General features: G+C 35.1%; 1 non-coding gene across 1 annotated transcript; it reads right to left on the bottom strand.

Moving 5' to 3' along the window:
* Positions 1-916: 916 nt before the first annotated feature.
* On the bottom strand, positions 917-1,023 carry LOC141709355 (small nucleolar RNA R71). The gene has a single exon (XR_012569937.1). It is a non-coding gene; the product is annotated as a small nucleolar RNA R71 (small nucleolar RNA).
* Between the last annotated feature and the right edge of the window lie 21,116 nt (positions 1,024-22,139).

Raw genomic sequence — 22,139 nt, 5'->3', positions numbered from 1 at the left:
GATGTCTTGTAGAATGGTACTCGTGCAATGAAAGTTGGGGTTTATCAGTTTCGTGTTATCTGATTAGTGTCATCACCATCACATGCTAAGGTTAAGAACAATAAGGCTATTGAATGAAGTATTTAATGAAGTTAGGATCCCATATTTGTCATATATAGTAATTTAACTTCAATTCTCTTAGTTAATGTTATTTAGTATAATCTCTTAGTTTAATAAAAACCCAATTTGTTATTTGTCTTAGCATTGAGCGATAACCATACATTGTTGCATAGGTACATAAATTGAACTTAACCTAAACCAGTCTCTGTGGGAACGAATCTGATTTATATCTTATACTACTTGCGAACGCGTATACTTGCGTGAATATTAGCGCGTGTTTTCGCCCTAACAAGTTTTTGGCGCCGCTGCCGGGGACTCGGTGTTAATTTTTAGTTTATGTGCTTGTCATCAGTGGTCGTTAAAGTTCACTGACTCGGATTCTTTTACTTTCACGATTTATTTGTTTGTGTTTCAGGTACTCATTACAATGGGAGATCCAGCAGCACGAACGAAAGCCTTGATGGACTTTTCTCAACCCAAGATCAATGACATTCAATCTAGCATTGTCCGGCCAGCTATCACAGCTAATACCTTTGAGATCAAGCCTGGCATAATTCAATGGGTACAGACTTCAGTCCAGTTTGGGGGTTCTCCAACGGAAGATCCCAATACACACATTAGGGATTTCATTGAAATATGCGACACCTTCAAGTTCAACGGTGTTTCTGAAGATGCTGTGAAGCTGAGACTGTTCCCATTCACTCTGAAGGACAAGGCTAAGAGCTGGTTACACTCTCTACCAGCTGGTTCGATTACTACTTGGGAAGATCTTGCTCAGAAGTTTCTTACTAAATTCTTCCCTATGGCGAAGACAGCTGCACTCAGGAATGCTATTACTCAATTTGAGCAGCAAACGGGAGAATCGCTAAGTGAAGCTTGGGAGCGCTACAAGGAGATGCTTAGGAAGTGTCCTCATCATGGAATTCCTGATTGGATGATCATCACTTGTTTTTACAATGGGTTGGGAGCATAGTCCAGACCCATGCTCGATGCAGCATCAGGCAGAGCATTATGGGCAAAGAGCTATAAGGAAGCTTATGATCTTTGAACTGATGGCTGCTAATGAATATTAGCATCCAACCCAGAGATATCCATATGGCAAGGTAGCAGGAGTTCTTGAAGTGGATACAGCTACGGCTATCACTGCTCAACTAAAGGCGTTGTCTATGAAGATCGATTCTCTGGCTAACTATGGTGTTAGGCAGATAACTAGTGTTTGTGAGCTGTGTGCAGGTTCGCATGCAACGGAACAATGCACTATATCTAGTGACTCGGCTCGGTTTATGAGCAACTTTCAGAGATCGCAGCAACCAGTTCCAGACACTTATCATCCTGACAACTGGAATCATCCTAACTTCAGCTGGAGCAACAATCAGAATGCGATGCAACAGCCGTTCCAGCAGTTTGGAAATAAGCTATTCAACCCTCCTGGTTTTCAGCAACAAATTGCACCAAAACAACAACTCCAAATTCAACAACAAAATCCTGATGCAGGTCTATCTTCGAATGAAAAATCTGAATTGGAGGAGTTGCGGATTATGTGCAAAAACCAGGCTATTATATGCCAAATCCAGGCTATTTCCATCAAGACTCTAGAGAACCAAATAGGGCAAATTGCTAATGCCTTATTGAATCGACCACCAGGAACGCTTCCTAGTGATACGGAAGCCAATCCAGGAAAGATGGAAGTTGAAGAACGGGTGAACGCCATCACCTTAAGGTCTGGAAAGGTCGCAAGCCCCCAAGTTCAGCAAGATGAAGAGCCTGAAAAGTCTCAAGTTCCAGAATCTGAAGTTTTGGCTGAAGAAGATGTGCAGAAGGAAGTAGAGGTGGAACCAAGGAAGACTACTGTGGAATACACTCCTCCTGAGAGTAATACAGGGGAGAAACAGATCTATCCTCCACCTCCTTTTCCTAAGAGGCTGCAGAAGAAAAAGCTGGATAAGCAGTTTGAGAAGTTTCTGGAGGTGTTCAAGAAACTTCATATCAACATACCTTTCGCTGAAGCTCTTGAACAGATGCCTAGCTATGCGAGGTTTATGAAAGGTATTCTCTCTCGAAAAGTGAAGCTCGATGACTTAGAGACCATTGCTCTCACGGAGGAATGCAGTGCTGTGCTGCAACAGAAGTTGCCTCCGAAGCTTAAAGATCCTGGAAGCTTCACTATTCCTTGCACCATCGGAAACTTTTCGTTCGACAAGTGTTTATGTGATTTAGGAGCTAGCATCAATCTGATGCCCTTATCTATCTTCAAGAAGCTTGGTCGGCCTGATCTGAAACCAACATACATGTCATTGCAGCTAGCTAACCGTTCCATCGCTTATCCACGAGGTATAGTGGAGGATGTCTTGGTCGAGGTGGATAAACTCATCTTTCCTGCTGACTTTGTAATTCTTGATTTCGAGGAAGATAAAAAGATTCCCATTATCTTGGGAAGACCATTCTTGGCTACAGGCCAAACTATGATCGATGTGTAAAAAGGAGAGCTTTCGATGAAGGTTTACGATCAAAAGGTCACTTTTAATGTGTTCAAGGAAATAAAGTTAACCACAGCTAAAGAGGAGTGCTTTAAACTAGAGCAACTGCATGTTTTGAATGCACCTCCATGGAAGAGGAAGTTGGATATGCCATTCGATTCTCTTGGGTTAGCAGAGCTGAAATTTTCTCAAGACTGTCTCGAGCCGTCTATTGAAGATGTTTCCACACTTGAGCTTCACCCACTACCAGATCACTTGAGTTATTCATTCTTAGGTGCACCCCCTGACAAGGGGTTGGGATATATCTTTGATGATGTAGAGGGTAGCCGAACGGATCCTCCGGTGCCTATAGAGGGTTCTTCTCATGTGCAGCAGGTAGTTGATAGGACTGGTGTTGGTGATGAGCAGTACAGGCGAGTAACTAGGCGTATGGAGGCCATGCACGACATTCACCATCATTTTGCTACAGATTTGACACATGCTTTCGGTACTGTTGTTCGAGACACTAGTGGCGAGGTTGATTGGCCACCTGATCCTCCACCCGAAGAGGGTGATCTTTCCGACGACTAGGTATGCCTGAAATCCTTATTATTACCTTCAATGAGGACATTGAAAATTTTAAGTTTGGGGGTGATAATGTAAGGATTAGTAGTGTGTGTCCATATAGATTCATATAGATTCATGTTGCATGTTTAGTTGTAGTTCATTCATATTTTTGTATGATTGTTCATTTAGGACATATTTGTTTGTTTTTATGTAATTTCATATAGTTGCATTTGCATGCATATTTAGCATGATCCCTTAAGATGAACTATGATATTTGATAAGTTGATGTTGATTTCAGTGTGGTGAAGACGAATAGAGGGATGTTTAAGTCCTAATGAATTGATTTGCATGCCAAAAACTAATATTTTCACAAAGTCTTATAGGGTTGCTTTTGATCTAGATCATGATCATACTTGTTTGTTGTTGAGATTTAATCACTTGGTTATATTTAGAATTTGTGATATTCTCGTAGTGACGTAAAAACACTGATTCTTTTTATCTGGAGAAAAACTTGGATTTCATTGCTAGTTGTTGTAAGGCTAGGTATCAAATGGCTAGTAGCCGGCTCATATTTTTATGAGTAGTCTAGCATTGAATGAGATGGAGCGAAACACACTCATTCAGAAATTGTTAAAAAAAAGAAAAGAGAAAAAAAAAAGAAAAAAAAAAGAAAGAAAAAAGTATGTGTTTATGCATAATTGATCAAGAGTGAGCTCTTTAATACTCGAGTTATTAAGTTTTAGGGGACTTTGTGCCTAGTGACCTAAGGCTTTTATAGTCTGGGATCCACTAACCTAACGCTCGCTACATGGGTATTATTGTATAAGTCTTTTGGGACCTCATTCTTTACACGATCAAATAAGCATCTTTGCAATGTGTTCAATAATAGTGTGAATCCTTGTATAACTCTAGTAGAAAGGAGGTGTTGTGAGTCATAATGCGTTTATTGTCTATTCTGTTTATAAACTTTTGATTGTTTCGATGATAGATAAGTTATGATTATTGATCTAGTATCGAGAGTATATCTGTTAAGCATCCACACACGCACGTTTCTGGTTTGTGAGTTGGTTTGTGGGATTTATTCGAACTCTGTTTCGAGTTATTGCATTCTTAGAGGCATTGGTTTATTCATTTGGTTATGGTTATTCTGAGGGGATCGATTGCATTATCATTTAGTTGCATTCACATAGTTGCATTCATGCATTAGGTTTGTTTTGTAGTTTTGAGTCTGTTTATACTTGAGGACAAGCATCGATTCAAGTTTGGGGGTGTGATAAGTGGATTTTATATCCACTTGGAATGCTTTATTACAAGCTTAAATTGGTTTTTTGGACTCAAGTTGTTGGTATTTTGATGTATTTTTGTGTTATTGCATTTCAGGTATCAGTTAAATGAAGAAAAGAGCTTTTAAAAGAAATATGATGAAAAATCATCAGAATTGGAAGCCAAGGCCATTGTCAAGTTGTAGAGAATCTCAATAGCTTCGCGTGGGCAGTTGAATCGCCTAATTCTGATGAGTAGAACTCAAGTTATGGTCAAAACAAGATTCATCAGAATATTTTTCCAGTCAGTAGCTGAGCGCCCGCTCAGCAGAGCTGAGCGCCCGCTCAGGAGAGCTGAGCGGCCGCTCAGGGCGCGGCTGGTCGCTGATTTCGCTGAAAAAAGCCTTTTTTAAGTAGAATTTGACGATTTTAAGGGTCCAGATCCACTAGGGGCGTATATATACTTAAAAAAAAGGGTTTTCATCATCCGGGAAGATTGGGATACCAAGGAGAAGACCTAGAAGCACAGAACAACTCCGAAAAAGAAGATCTTGTTTTCAACTTGTGATTCTTTGAATTAGTTGTAACTTTGGATGCTCGTTTTCGTTCTTGTTCAACCTAGATCTCGTTTATTCGTACTTTGATTATTATTTAGTTTATTAAGACCTTGTTTATACCATGGTTTCATTGGAACCCATGGTGACGATGAGTTCAATTATGGGCTAATCGTTGTCATGGGATTCTAGCGGATTTACTTATGGATTTTAATAATTAATTATTTCGATATCTTGGTGTGTGGTGATTGTATGATATCTTAGTATTGGTTGTGCTTATTCGTCTTATGTGCGTAGCTAACATATAAGATAGCATGTTAATCTCTATTGAAGCGACAGTGAATATAGAGGTTTAGAACTTGCCATGCTAGCATAGGTTCATGTATGTGTATGCATGATTCGTAGGTAACTCTAACCGTTTTACTTGCCCTATGTAATCAAGATAGATAACTTGTGCTTAAATCGTTATGTTTTTTCAAATTCTATAGACATATAGGGTCTCAATATAATTGGTGCCTATTCAGCTTCTATCTCTTTTGTGGATGTCTGGTAGAATGGTACTCTAGCAATGAAAGTTGGCGTTTATCAGTTTCGTGTTATCTGATTAGTGTCATCACCATCACATGCTAAGGTTAAGAACAATAAGGCTATTGAATGAAGTATTTAATGAAGTTAGGATCCCATGTTTGTCATATATAGTAATTCAACTTCAATTCTCTTAGTTAATGTTATTTAGTATAATCTCTTAGTTTAATAAAAACCCAATTTGTTATTTGTCTTAGCATTGAGCGATAACCATACATTGTTGCATAGGTACATAAATTGAACTTAACCTAAACCAGTCTCTGTGGGAACGAATCTGATTTATATCTTATACTACTTGCGAACGCGTATACTTGCGTGAATATTAGCGCGTGTTTTCGCCCTAACACAAACCACTGTTAAGTCTTCTACCAAATATAACCAATTTCACTAGGAATCCTTGAGATCTTCACACTGATTCTGATAACTGCTTCGAATGACTCTAACCTTATTCCTCTGATGCCTGAAGATATTAATGAACTTCATATGAATAACTATTGACGTCTTCTTCACTACAGCTAAGAAAACCTTTTGTGTATATGCCCGGTAAACAATATGTACTGATTCTAGTGTAACATAGATTATTTCAAAGTCCTTATTCTATGTTGAGTTATCCCCAGTATTGTTGAGTTATAAATACAACTTCAATTTGTCTCAACAAAAGTTGATTGTATAATCATTGACTTTCTCTCAGCATCTTTGACAGTAACCTCGGGTAACTTGACTGGCATGATTTGATCTTTAATGATCTTCAGTTTCCACCATTTTTCTTTAACTTTCTCTTCTCTTTGTTTTCATTATTTCCTTTAGTGCCTTCTCTCCCATTTTCAGTTCTACTACTCCTACTAGCAATGTCGCTTCAACTGTTTCTTCTCTGTTGCTTACACTGCTTCTTCTCTATTGCTTCCACTTCTTCTTCTCTCCCTATTAGGTGCATGACCTATCTATACCATCATAACAAGCCCACTCAAGTGACAATATCTCTTACATGACCAAATGGACTTTACCATTTGGACTAGTTATAGGTTTCAATGTACTTGTCTTATTTGTTGTCTATATAGATCATAATGCTATCAGAGCATAAGAATTTCTCTGTAACAACCCTAAATATAATAGATTTAGAATAAACCACTTTGGAAGAAGTTCAATTAATATTATTTAAGCAGCAAATTGAAGAAATAAAACTCATGATGTCAATAAGTTACAGAAATTCTGTAACGCCCTCCAAACCCGGGTCAGAAGTTTGGGGCTCATAACACACACACCATATATAAATCTGTATACAAAATGTTATATGCATTGACCCTTCTTTTCTCAACCATGGATCGCAACAAGTTCAATTATGAAAATAAGCCACAACATTATCTTTTATTACATCATACCAAATCCCAACTAGTTCAACTTACATCTGATAATGATATCATTCTTACAATCTTGCATAACTCATCTATAACAATAAGCTCCTGCTAGATCGATCTAACTTAACCTGGAATCCTAGCTCGCACACTGGATTGGGATTCTCGCTATCGACAATTTCCTTTTCAGTTGTTGAAAACATAAAAAGGTTTGCAAGAGTGAGCTGACTAGTTCATCAAGTCATAATAGCAATAATTGAGGTTAAACCATGACCATTTGAAATGATTCAGAAGAATCAAGTTTCTAAATAAGCAATGATTAGAATTGAATATTCACTTTTCCTTTTAAAAAACAAGGTTAGGTTGCTGATCAGTCACGCACTAACCCCGAGCAAGGCTCCCAGCTTTGCTCTATATACTGGATCTAAGGCATGCATTGGCCTATTATGACAACGAATCTGGTCCGACCATGAATCTGGTCCGACCACGAATCTGGTCCACATTTATAAAACCATCCAATTCTAAAACAATTCAATATGATAACCAATGTAATTCAATAAGCTGAATCATAAATAACATTTATCTTGAAGCATAGGGTGATTCACAATACCATGAAGGTATAACAAAGAATTCAAAAAGATTGGCTTTCAATCAAGGAAAGAATCAGAAAGTAGAAGACCAAGGGTTCCAAGGATTGGTCTTCTGTTAAACAAGGAATAAGGGTTGATATGTCAAGCAATTCAATATCAGAAATCAGTAAATGGTAGATATGTATTTGTGGAGTAGTATCGTATTTTTCTGGCTCGTATCTGAGAATTCAACAATCAATGGTTTATGAAGAATAAGGCTTATGGCACAAGATCAATAAGAATCAGGGTTCAAGGTTGAATAGTTTAAAGTGCTTGCAATATAAAACATGATTTATTTTGAATACTAACAACATGTTATGAGAAAGTTTGAAAATATTTACAATATATCTTGAAGAAGGTTCAAAAGTACTTGCCTTATTACCGATGATTTCCAACTTTACTCGTACCCATCTAACAGTTTTACTTTTCCATCACTTTCCTTCTTTTTATATTCCTTGCTTCTATTCATCGATCACTTGCTTTCTTTTTCTACACTTCAGTTATATTTACTGATCACTGGCTTTCTTTTCTATTCCTTGCTTACTCTGGTAGGCATAATAAGTATCTATCAATACTCAATGTTATATCATTCTAATCGTCACATAGACATCATAAACTTTTATCTACCCATCGTTTTACCGAAATCCGATTTACGGATTGAAAGTTATGACTAAAATAGTCAAACAATAATCACATAGGCATATAACATATCAATCAGATAGAACCTAGCACATAGCATACAAGATATTTGATCAAAATAATTTTTCAAAGAAGATTTGGGGTTGAAATGATTTTCTAGGTATTTAATACGAATTTTTGAACATTTTTCGGAATTAAAAAGGGTCTCTGAATAATTTTATAATTAAATAACAGGGTTCGAAGTCCCAAATCTGACTTTAAAATAATTTTATAATAATTATCGAGCCTTGAAAATAATATTAAATATTATTTTAAAGCTCGAAACTATTTTTTAGGATTTTTAAATCAATTTTAAATAATTAATCTAATTATTAAATCAATTAATAATTTATTAATTTAATTAATCAATTAATATTAAATTAATCGATTAATTAAAATAATTAAAAATTAATAAAATTAATTAATAAAATAATTCAGATTTATTTTTACATAATTAAACAATTAAAATATTTTTCTGAATTTAAAATAATTAAATAAGCATTTTTCTGATTTTTAAAATATCATAAATATCATATTTAAAATATTTTTAAACAACAATCCAATTTTTATAAATTTTAAAATCTGGGTATTAAATATATAATATCAAGAAAACTACCGGGGGCTAAATTGAAATTTTGCCCTCCCGGTCATCGTTCCCGACGACTCACCGGCCGAACTCCATGGCTGCCGCCATGGAGCTTTTCCGACGGCCGGAACACACCCAGAAAAATGTCAAAGTTACGGGGTTTGTTTCCCTTCATCCTCAGTAACATAATCATGTGATTTATTCGAGCAAAACCTCGTTAATCCTCCAAGAACTCCGGTTGAAATTCCCAACGCCGCTGTTAATACCAGTTTCCGACGACTCGAAATCGAAGGTTAAAATACAAACAAATTACATGTATCGACTGTAAAGGGGATGATCTACACATATGTAACCTTCAAATCCACCCAGATTCAACGAACCAAAAGTTCCCATTTTGATTAAAAACATTCATTGTTTTAAAACCCTAATTTCAGTTTTACAGAATCAAACATCATTATCTCTATGTTATTGAACTCTATTTTTTACATATAATATACCAAATTGACCAGAAAATTATTATCTACATGATGGAATCATCAAATCATATCAACAACATCAAGAACAAATTTTCATAATTTCATCTTTAATAAATTCAAAATAAAACAAATAAATAAGAAGAAAACCTTGATTTCTGCACTTGAATAGATGGTTGATTCAGAAAGGGTTTTTTCGAGAGTTTCGATTTGATATATGGCGCGCCCGAATCGGAGTCCGATAACGCCTTCGTTCGTGCGCTTAATTCTCAAGAACGTAACGTTTTTTCGGTTTTTCCTCTATAAATTCGATATTTTTACTGACTGATTATGATTATACAAATAAAATGAAATAATAAAAGGGCTATATATATTTATGGAATATTGGTTCATTTTGGATCGACAAATTAGTTACTTAGCCGCTAAGTAACTGCAAAAACGATCCGATTTGATACCCGTATTGGATAATTATCCAAATCCGGCTTCTAATAAAACACTTTATACGAAAATAATGTAATAATATCCCGTCTTTCGAGAATACGGGTTTTGTTGCTTTATCAAAATGATTATTGTATCGAAAATTGTGCGTCGGGACGCGCACGGGTCAAACTGTAATCCAGATCGAAAAAGTCAAAACACGGAAAATGTATGGAATTACCAGAGTAGGTTAGGAAGGAGTTTTCGGAAGAGTTTCGGGTTGTAAAAACGTAAAAATGGTTGAAGTTGGATGATTCTCGGCTTTATAAAATAATTTTGTAATTATTCAGAAAATAATTAATAAATTCATAAATCAATATAAAATCATATAACAGTCCAAAAATTACCAGAAAATACCGTAATTATCTATATTTTATTCTGGTCATAATAAAATTAAATACTTATACTTTACCACATATAAGCATCCACATGTCCACACCCAATCATCAGATACTTCACCAAAAATCACATAATAATCACATAAAAATCATTTATTGACAAAAATAATTACACGCAATATCCCGGATATTACAAATTCTCTAAGTCCAATATCATGAAGTCTAGAAGAGCTATATTATGAAGTCCATCCAAACCAAGTAGTGAAGTCCAGTTTATAGCTATATCGAGATGTCTAAATTTGACCTATGTTGAGAAGTTCAAGCTTGTTCTAGATCATAAAGTTTAATTTTGTACACCACCGAGAAGTTAAGAAAGATGATATATCGTTAAGTACAAAATTACACTATATTGATTAGTGTATGGATTCGTGTATGTTCTGTACAAATTTGGTGTATATTTCACTTGGTATTTGATATTGATGTGCATCCTGTTATCAGTTATGAAATTGACATCATGTTAAACTTATGGCTAAAGTTAAAAATTATCCTACGGTTTTAAAGAAAAAGAAATTGATCACGACATGGCTTGGAGTTTCTAATAAAATGAAATTAGAAGTTGTTACTTCTCTGTAGAACTTAGAAGTTGTTGTCCTATATTTATAACCTTGTATACATGATTATATATATCATGTCGCCAGGACGCCGCACCACTAGTGTAATACCCCCAGATCCGGGGTCGGGGATCCGGGTCGTCACGGTCTTTCTTTCCACAATATCACTTCACTTAATTAATAATAATAACCTTATGCTGTGACCCCACACTAACACACACCACAACCCGTTATAGTCTCAGAGATGAAATTGAAATAAGTACAAGTCTTTGAATCCACAATTTAAAAGTTATTACAACCCAAAATGATACTTGATAAATTTACAGTTAATTGCCATTATCTGCCACAAGTTATAATTATACATAATTTGATTCTCAAAAATAGAATGCTTGATCTACCAATAGATCTACCTCTGCAGCTATAGCAGCTACAACATCATCGGGAAGACGCGGGACGCTTCCCACGCGCTTGCGCTGGGTCTGCTGGAGTCTGGCATTCTTTCCTAACTGTTGTTGTGTGATGAAGAAATAAAGCAAGAGTGAGCCTTACAGCTCGCAAGATAATATATAGTGATAACAATAATATAAGTATCTAAATGGATACTTACTAGAATCTTTTATCAAGTGTAAGATAATTACTTACTAGATATAAGTAAAAACAAGGGATGAAGTTACCAAATACTTCACTATACTTATATCATTTATAAAGCTACTTGAACTACCACTGTTCAAAGTATAATGAGCTTTTACCAGTTCATCACATAGATGAGACTACAAGACAAGATTTGAATAGATTAAACCTTTGAAATATTATTAAAGGAAATGAAGTTATGATATACTTCATTAAGTTCTGATATATATATATATATATATCCACATATACATCTTCTTTATACATTTCCTGAAAACCTCTGTCATGTAAAATATGAACAGAATTGCAATATCCAATAAATTTGGAAAGGAAAAGAATTTTGGCATAAACCAGATATCTTGCTGATCAGGCAAAGATACCAATAAGTAACCTTTTCTACTAGTAGATGGACGAATTCCCCACTGGTCATCACCCTGGTCGTAATAGGACCTTATGCTGGACTGCCACTCAGCCACTTATGCATTTGATGGACTCCCACTGAGCCACTTACACTATCATGGACGCCCACTGAGCCCATGTTGCTTATGCCGACTCAATAGATGGACTTACTTCCCGAACGTTGGGTAAGTAATCAATTCATTTACCAAAACTGCAACCTCGTTGCGAATATAAAATACACCACAGAGCCGGATCCCTCAGGTTTTGAGCGAGTATTTAAATCCCCTTAAAAAGGAAGATCTTAAATATAAAAATGAGTTTTGGGATTCGCTCCAACTTTTTAAAAAAAATCATTTTGAAGACTCGAAAACACTTTAAAGAATATTTGGAGTAAAGCTGATTTAATGAAGTAAATCAGTCCCCAGTATATTTAGAAAATGTCTGAATATTATTATTTAAATAATATTCCCACAAAGAATAATCTTATAAAAATAATTGAAGTAGAAGTATTAAAACTTATACTTGAAACGAGTATTAAATAACCAAAGATATACTTATACGAAAGTACTATCTTTATTTGAATAATCGAAAATAAGTTTGATTATTGACACCTTATTCTTTAATAAAATAAAGAATATATTTCAGTAATAAGCGGAGTCATAATACCTCGAATGAATATTATAAATAATATTCATTAAATAAAAATAAAGGAGTCATACATCCTCAAATGAATATTCAAATAATATTCATTAAATAATATAAACTGAGTCATAAGCCCTCGAATGAATATTCAAATAATATTCAAATAATAAAATAAAAGTTATCGAAATAACCTTATTCGATTAATAATTTGGAAAACTATAACCATATATATATATAAGTATATATATATATATATATATACAAAATCTACTCGGGATCCTCGACTCCCGGTTTAGAAAATATTTCCACCTTTTGGGTCCCTATACTAAGGGTATATGCAAGTTACCGTTATCCTCTAGCATAGGTATTATCAACTGAATCAACAGATATATATAGCAAGAATACGAAACAGGCATGCATATATATATATATATATATATCATAGCAGCATGCTTCAATGTATTGCAACATTTGCTAATTAACCAACATGCATCTATCGCAAGATAATGCAAATCCAAATATACATCACAACAACAGTTATAACGGGTAGAAAACTTGCCTGAGCGAATTGGGGTGATAAAAGGCTCGGGACGAGTTTGGTAACCTATAAACAACAAGTAAGTTGGAATTAAACCAAAGTCGCTTGTAAATCTATTCTTTAACTAACTTAGACTCTAACGCTTGTTTTGCGCTTACTGATTTGCTTAAGTCACCCGGGTACCCTCGGCTCCACCATTTTTAATAATTTAACCTTTACGAGTTTTAAGGCGATTCCTTCGCGAGTGTCTTACCAACTGCCTAACACACTTACCATAAATGTTTCATGCATTAATTAACCCTTTTTGGTCTTTAACCTATGTTTCAAAGTAAGGCAAGGGGAAAAGTTTCGTTCGCGAAACGCCGTTACTTGAAACGGTCGTTTCTCCTAAACCGTGCATCGGAATCGAACGAACTACATATCAAAACGAAGCTCGTAACACGATCTATCTAAAAATGGCAATGGTAATAATCTAGCAGGGGGTTCTCGGGTCCTAATGTTATGCACAAAAACAGTCTAAAGAAAATCAGACGTTACGACGGCTATGTTTACGCGATTTCCCAATTTAAAACCATTCAAAACCAACCCAATTCAACCTCAAATCCAACATACAACCAACATCCATCCTTATCACATCATAACAACCCCAACCAATTCAATTTTAACATTCATACTTATGCCTAAGCTTAACTTTAACCATACTTAAGTTCTTTTAATCAAAACAACAACATTTACCATTCCATTTCAATACCATTTCAATCCCAAACTCTAAATCACAAACATCAAGCTACAATATCACCCTACTAATCAAAATCATCTTATAATACATAGGAATATAGGGTTTGGAGATGATATACCTTCCTTGAAGTGGTGGGAGGAGCTAGGAAGCCTTAAGAAGCTTTGAGAAGTCTTAGGAATGCTTGGATCTTCAAGGAAAACAAGAAAAATTTCAAGTTAAAAACTTGAAAACACTATTCATAGTCTTCTTCTTTGATTAAATGAAGAAGATTGAGAAGGAATTGATGGCTTAAACTCATGATTAGGGAATTAACTCACCAATTTAGGAAGCTTGGATCTTTGATTTTGAATTTTCTTGCCTTTTGCAATAGTAAAAAGCCGAGAGCTCTCAAGAACAATGCCTTGGTTTCTTTTTGATTTTGATGAAGAATGAATTTGCTTGGCTTGGTTGATTTGTTTTTGTGTTTGATTTAGTTAATTACCTTGTTGCCCTTGATTTTGTGTGGTTAAAAAGCCACCACATCTCCTTCCTTCCCATGTCATGCCCATGTCATGTGGTGATGTCATCCTTCCCTCCTTGTCCTCTTCTCATTGGTTGGGTGACATCACTCTCTCTAATCCCTTTGATTAACTCCCTAATTGTTTGCCTAATGACCGCTGATCTGTTATACGGTTCGCTTAACTTTCGTTCTCGTTTATCGTTTGAAGGATCATACCCGGGATCTTATTACTTAGGTTCCCTTAACCTTTCTCAATACATTATATTCCTTTTTATGATCCTCTATTATAATCCTTTAATTTAAATCTTTTTTATCCTGTTACCTTATACTCAATTCTCTCTGTATCTAGTGGATTTCCTGGAAAAACCAAAGTGTTCGGAATTGGATTCTGACGATCTTTACATACACTCATATACCGTATAGAGTACTAATAAAATCTCAGAATATCCATAATAGAACCCCTACAGTGTGGCATGAAAAGTTTTCTCATTCAGCTAAAACACTATTCACAAGGGTTACAAAAAGTTGAAAATTTTGGGGGTTATTACAACTAGGTATACTACACGTTGTCAACAAGAAATACTAATAAAAGATACAGATGTTCATACCAGTGAACCAAAAGGCAACACTCATTCGGATGGTAGGACGGTGCAACCTACTGCAACATCTCATTTGCCTGGTGAAATTGACAGCAAAGCAGGATCAGGTAGTTTGTCATATACTTTGTGTCATTATATATTTTTTGGTATACAATATTTTGATTTTTTTTGTTTTTTTTGAAAATATATGTAAATCGAAAAGTTAAAAAGCGTAAAGTAACTCGTGAAATGTGGATTCAAAAATTGCTAAAGCATCGACAACAGGAAAGTTGTCGGTCATTTTTATGCAGATTGTCAGGTAATCTGATAGATTTAGTAATGAAATTGGATTTATTTTTCGTAATCATGGTACATTTTCCTATAAAGATTGGAGGCTGGTACCTGAGGAGGTCAGAGCACCACTACGAAATTATCTTTGGGTAATTTATTTTACACTGTTATACATTTTTGCTTATGTATGTCCTACGTCCTCTAAGTTCATGTACATTTGATGATTGTATTTGATGATTGCCTGCCTGTTTAATGTAAACTATATGAGTCCCAAATAATTAGTCTACGAAGTCCAGTTTATTCATATATGTGTCAATGAACGAGTCATCCATGCTATCTTTACTAGTAGTGTTTAAATAGCATATACGCACATAACCACCACACACAAGACTACAAAGATGCAAATCTTTTTGGTCAACATAAAAATAGCGGTGTTAGGTAATGAATCACACACAGGGGGGGTGAATGTATTTTTCTGATTTTAGGATTTTCTTGAAAGATAATGGTTGAACAAAGTAAATTAAATCTTGTATAGAAAAGTGTTCATGCAGAAATTAAACTTGCGCAAAATAAAGAACACAGATCTTCAAAACTCACTTAATTTTTGTATTAAAAAATTAAGATGCTTTGCTATAAAATTTTTAAGCTCTTCGAAGTTAAAGAGCTCAGCTTCTTCTCGAGAGTGTTACAAGAATTTTGATCTAAATTGTTACTTCTAACTAGAGGACCAGTGTTAACTTTATAGCTCAGTTAACTGCTGGTTTACACAGTGAATAATAAACATGCTATTAGCTTTTCTAAACTGTCACTTGTCATTTCTATTTATAGAAAAACAAATCTTCCATTTCTGGCTTAGCATATCTTTAGTATCCCGTGTTTACTTTAATCTTCCTCTGTCAGTTAATCTTTGCCATTGATCTTGCACACACTTCAAGCTGCTTTTTGTAGACTTGTCAATCCAGCTGTTGGATTGTTTGTTGATTGTTTATCTTGGATATTAAATTGATCTGCAGTTCTGTACTTTGAGACTGTACTTCGAGATCTCCAGTTTGATTCATTTGAACACTTGATATTTCGATAAGTACAAAGGCTTATCGAGATCTCTAGTTCTCCATAATGAGTTTGGCTTGTAGAGTTCTTCAGCTCATCGAGATCTCTAATCTTCATAACTTCACTTGACTTGTAGATATCTTTGAGTTCTCGAATGGATATAGACTTGTCAATAACTCTGAGTTCTCTAGTGAAAGAATTACTTGTCGATATCTTTTTGAGTTCTCGAGTAGCTTTCCTGACTTCTCTACTCCCGGTGGATATTGCTTATCCGTTGAGTAGATATTGTTCATCCATCGAGTAGATGTATAGCTTATCCATCGAGTAGATATTGATCATTCATCGAGTAGATGTTATTCATCCATCGAGTGGATATATAGCTCATCCGTCGAGTAGATATTGCTTATCCGTCGGTACTCTCTGGAGTTTGAATGACTTCTCGATAAGTCATTCTGGAGTTCTCGAATGACTTCTCTATAACATTAAATATGTGACTTGTAGAGATCTTGACTTAAAACATTTTTTTCCAAATAGATTTATTCAACTCCAAGCTTCTTCAAAATTCTTCTGAGGCATGATCGTCTTGATCTTCTTCCAGATAGAATCCTTAGGCTTGATACTGTTTTAGGAAAAAGACTCCAGTCTGCTCCTTTGTATTTTTACAGACTTTAAGTGTTACAAGTACATAATACAAATTTAGATAATAATACAACTTACTTAGGGTTGACAAGTTGTCTTAGTCTTGTTAAAGTACAGTCATGTCTTTTACAATAATCTCCCCCAATTTGTGAGAAGATTGCTTCACATAAATTTATGCCCGTTAACAAGACTAATCCCAAGTTTAAAACTGATGGAAGATAAGATTAAAACATAAAAGCTTGATAAAATTACAACTTGTACAACATAAGATTCACCAAGTTCCAAGATTACAAGAATCAGGTAAAGACAGTTTTTACATATGCTTCTTCTCTAAGTTTATCCTTCAAGTGATCAAGAATTTCAAGTTCTTCTATGATGAGTGTTCCACTTAGAGCTTCCATAAGTTTTTGCCTTCCTGCCTTAGGGTACCCTTGGTCCAGATAATCTAAACTGAATCTTGAGAATCCACCAACTTTAATATTTAGAAATCTACCATCTTTAGAAATTCTGCTCATTCCTTTTGCTTTCAAATCTTTTGATCTTTTTATAAACATATATATATATATATATATATTTCTTCATCATTTTTCCTTCTTCTTTCTTCAGCTTCAGCCTTATCTCTTTTCTTTGTTTCCCCCCTTTCAATCAACCATTCAGCCAAAGATGATTGTGGCACCCCAAAATCCGGGGTCGGGAATCTCGGAGGCCACGCCATTTAAACCACTATAAACCACATACCTTGCACCATAATATATAAATACTCACGCTTTACAACCCCACACTTATCACACACACACACACACTTACAGGTTATTGTCTTGGAAATGAACCATTCATTACTAGATTAGATTAAACCGTAAAGTGATAATTATTATAACCCTAAAGTAATTAAGTCTTATCAGGGAATAACCTTTAAGTAAGGCTAGTCCATCGGCCAAATATACGTTTCTCATTTATTACCTTACATAAGTCATACTTATAAATAAGCCGAACTAAAAACAACTGAAAACCAATCCAGCTTATTCGGACTACCTGTGGTACAGCACCAAACAATCTACGGAACAGCTGGCCATTTCCTACCCGTTTCCTAACTGTGGTTCTCATGGTAGGCATCTTGATTCACTGTTATTTTGTGTCCATTTTAAAAAAATAAGTGTGAGCTATGATGCACAGCATAATAATGTACAGTATGAAAATGACTATATTATAAGCTTACGTAAAATATCATATATGATAATTATGGATTATTCGAAATTAGTTTTCCTTGGTGATACACACCTTCTTATGAAAACAATTCTTTAGGGGATTTTATTATCCTGCGAATACCTTAATAGTAAACCCAGCACTTAGGCTTAGGTTACGGTATTGCATCACAATTCCAATTGGAAGAATAGGACACTCGTTGGAGCCACCGCATACGATGATCAGTCGTAATACGATAATAGTAACCTTTTCTACAAGTAGATGGATGATTCCCTTTTTATTATCGGTTATCATCCTGGCCGCATTCGGGCCTTTTTTGTGCCCGTCCCTCTCAGGTACACACTTCGCGTCTATCCCTCTCAAGACACGGTTTTTGCGCCCATACGCATACTCCACACGTTCATCAGTATATAAGATACCTTCACATGTGGTAGTAAATTGGTAGTCTCCCCAATCCACAAAGAACCGGGGTCTACCCCTCCTTGTCCTTGTAAGAATCACATCATATATATGGAACTTATATTGTTCCCCAAGCATATTGCTTGTTGATAGGTACACCTTGGTTTGTATGTATATATTATGTACTTCCGAGAATTTTCGGAGGAAGTACTAAGTATGTGAGTTGACCGTTGTTAACAGATAATTAGATAAGGGGGAGTTTCTTTTGAAGCTATATTCAAAATATTTAAAATAAGTCAAGATAATATTCTCCGACGTTTTGAAATTTATTCGAATGATTTTCCGAAAGTCAGAAAGTATTTTAATAATCTTTAATATTTAATCGAGTCTGAAATAAATATTCATTGGAGAATACTTCTCCCATAATAAATGAATAGTAAATAGGTATTTATTATTCGGATGATAAAGTATAGTTGAGGAAATACGATCTTTAGAAATTGTTTTAATAAAAGCTCGAGCTGTTTAATATTTATAAGTGGACATTGAGTCCCTTTAAAACATAATACTAGGGACTTGTAATCGTCCTATAATATCACCGGAATGATTCCCGGGTTTTTATCTTGAAATCCCGACCGACTCTCGGTCTTATTATAATACGTCACGCTTATAGCGAAATTAAACATTCTACGATACTTACTTATCGTACCACATCGCTATATTTATAAGATACCCAAAAGGGGTATTAGTTCGTTCTCGCGTTCTTGAATTGATTGGAGTGGAATAATGAATCTTTTTCTTCGTCTCTTTGCCAATAAATCATAATCGGCGTATAGACTGGTCGGATATCTGAGATTACAACAAACAATTCGATTAAGTTCTGAATAATCAGGACGTTTTTGTTCTTTTTTACCAAAAAAATCCGAACTAAAGAATTGGTGTCTCACTTGATCATTACTTACTGAGAGGTTAGAAATAGATCTTTTCTTGACTAGAAAAAGAACGAGCGTTCGTTTGATCAAGTTCAATTACTACGTATCATGGCAAGCATGGTATTTATGCAATGATAATAAAACAATCCTTTCACAACACAACAGTAAATGGAGTTGGGTTTGTAAACTTGCCTGGGTATCTCGAGGTGGAGGATGCTCTAGGTTCTGCTCGGAAATCTATAATCATGAACACAATTCATTTCGTTAGATCCCGTTCTAATTTATGGCTACCCGCACTCATGCGCTAATTATTATGCACCCTCTCAACTTACATTACCCTTATTATTCCTTTAAGTCCTTATCCACATCATGGTCGCTTCCTTTTTCTAATTATCTTAGGTTCATTTTCATTTTCGTCGTTGGCTCCGCTTATGGATTCTACGATTTCTAATCGCGCGGTCTCGGCTCCGATATTTTTATAAAATTGAAAAATCATTATTCTTACTTGAAATATTTATATCAGTTATAAAACTCAATATGCTACTCTCTTTAAAATATTTATGATTTATGAACCTTCTTAAGTCGATCCTTTATATTTTCAAAGTTCGTAACTCGTAGCAGTTTTTGTCGCGTAAATCACTTTTAGTAAAACAGCCATAACATTTGATCCGTAAATCAGAATCAAGCAATTCAAGCACCTAAACGATCCTTATAACATTGTCTATCATAAAAAAGGTAAATTTTCAAGAAAATACAGTTTACATCTTCGGGACTTTCTGCAGAAACTTAAAGTTACGTTTTGTTTGTTTTAACGAGATTACGTTTACGATCAGAGTTTCGTTTACGCCTTAAATCTTTATACTACCACCAAAAATCATCATATCATCATCAACACACTAACTCCTCTTAAGAACATCATGTTCTTGAGGCAACAACAATCAACCTTAAATCTACTTAACTAAACATCAAGATCTTAACAATATCACCACTAAAACTAGGTTTATAACGATATACTAAAAGGATCTTGAAATTGAATCTTAAATAAGTTGGGTCAAAGATTTTTACCTTTCTTGAAAGCTTGAGATGTGTTCTTGATGATGGTGAAGTCTTGGGAGTGCTTGGTATGGTTTTTGGAACCTAAAACCACCATTGAAATCAAGGAACCAAAGAAGAGTTACTATTCGTACTATTCATTCTCAACTTTCTTGATTTTATTTCACCCATCAAAACTTAATAAAAAGAGATCAAAGATTTATCTTACCTTAGTTTGGTTGTTAGAAAGCTTGAGAATTAATGGGAGGATTTAACCATGGCTAGAACTTGAGGTTTTGGATTTGATTTCTCTTATTTTTAGGAAGGGGCCGAATGAAGCTTGATGAAGAAGTGTGGAGAGAGTTTTTATGCTTGCTTCCTTGGTTGCTTCTAGGAAATTATGTTGGTGATATCTTATATTGATTTGATATTATATAGTTTAGAATCCTAGGTTTATTCTTGTTGCCAAATCCATGGATAAATCTAACTAGCTTCCTAGTTTACAAGCTAAGCTACTTGTTTTAGCTTCCTTAGCTTACTATTCCATTAGCCTTGGTTGATCATCCTATCTCTAGCTCACTATTTGATAAAGTAACCATGGTTACTTTCTTACCATGGTTAGTTAGTGCGTTATGTTTATTTAATTATTTACGTTCGCTCGGTGCTTAAACGTTTTCGTAATACTTCCTCGTAAATGGTTCGCGACGTAATTCCTTTCGTATTTATTCCTTATGTTCTGAATTATCATACGTGGATATAAATCCATAGGGTTTTAATCTTGTAATTATATTGTGATTCCCGTAATCCTCGATGAGTCGTAAATATGGTCGTTTTTCAAAGTTCGTTTTCTTCGAAAACTAAGAGTGTTTATATATACTCATTTGGTACGTATAATCATAATGTCAACTCCGAAACTCATTTTCTCATGCACTACATAGTGTGTGCTAAAACGTTTTTCCCGTCCGTCAGGATTACTATTCATTAAACATTTTACAAGGTCTCAAAAATTTGAGTTATTACAGTCTTCCCCTCTAACAAGGATTCCGTCCCGGAATCAATTAGAAAATAAGTGGGGGTATCTATTCCTCATTACATCTTCAAGTTCCCAAGTTGACTCTTCGACATTTTGATTTGTCCATAAGTTAACCAGCTTCACAGTCTTGTTCCCCAGCACTTATTCTTTTTGGTCCATTATCCTTACAGGCTGCTCGATGTAGGTTAGGTCTGGTTGTAAATCTACCTGCTGGTATTCTATTACATGTCATGCATCTGCATGGTACTTTCTTAACATGGACACGTGGAACGCGTTGTGCATTTATTGCAGATTAAGAGGCATGGCGAGCTCGTAAGCTAGAGGTCCTATCCTCCTCAAAATTTCAAAGGGTCCTATGAATCTGGGACTCAACTTCCCTTTCTTCCCAAATCTCATCACTCCTTTCCACGGAGATACCTTCAATAGCACTAAATCTCCTACTTCATATTCCCTATCCTTCTGGGTCTAGTCGGCGTACTTCTTTTATCTGTCCTGAGCTGCTACCAGTCTTTTCTTGATATATTATTTATAAAGAAGTCTCGGGTCATACATAGGCTTTCAGATATTTAAAATGATTTTTAAAACATTTTTCGGAATTAAAACGGGTCGTTGGATCAATTTCGGGTTAATAAACAGGGTTCGGTTGGCCAATTCTGGCTCCGAAAAAATTTTATACTAATTATCGAGCCTTGGAAATAATTTAGAATAATATTTTAAAGCTCGAAATTAAAAACGAATTTTTATAATAAAAATAAATAGGAAATATGATATTTAAACATTTTTAAAACAGGAATCCAATTTTTGCAAAGTCTGGAAACCTGGGGGACCAAACGTCATCGTTTTCAAAAGTACAGGGACCAAACTGCAATTT

Source organism: Apium graveolens, chromosome 2 (assembly GCF_009905375.1).
Source record: "Apium graveolens cultivar Ventura chromosome 2, ASM990537v1, whole genome shotgun sequence".
NCBI lineage: Eukaryota > Viridiplantae > Streptophyta > Magnoliopsida > Apiales > Apiaceae > Apium > Apium graveolens.
Note: the sequence above shows the minus strand (reverse complement) of the source record. Positions and strands in the feature narration are given on the sequence as shown.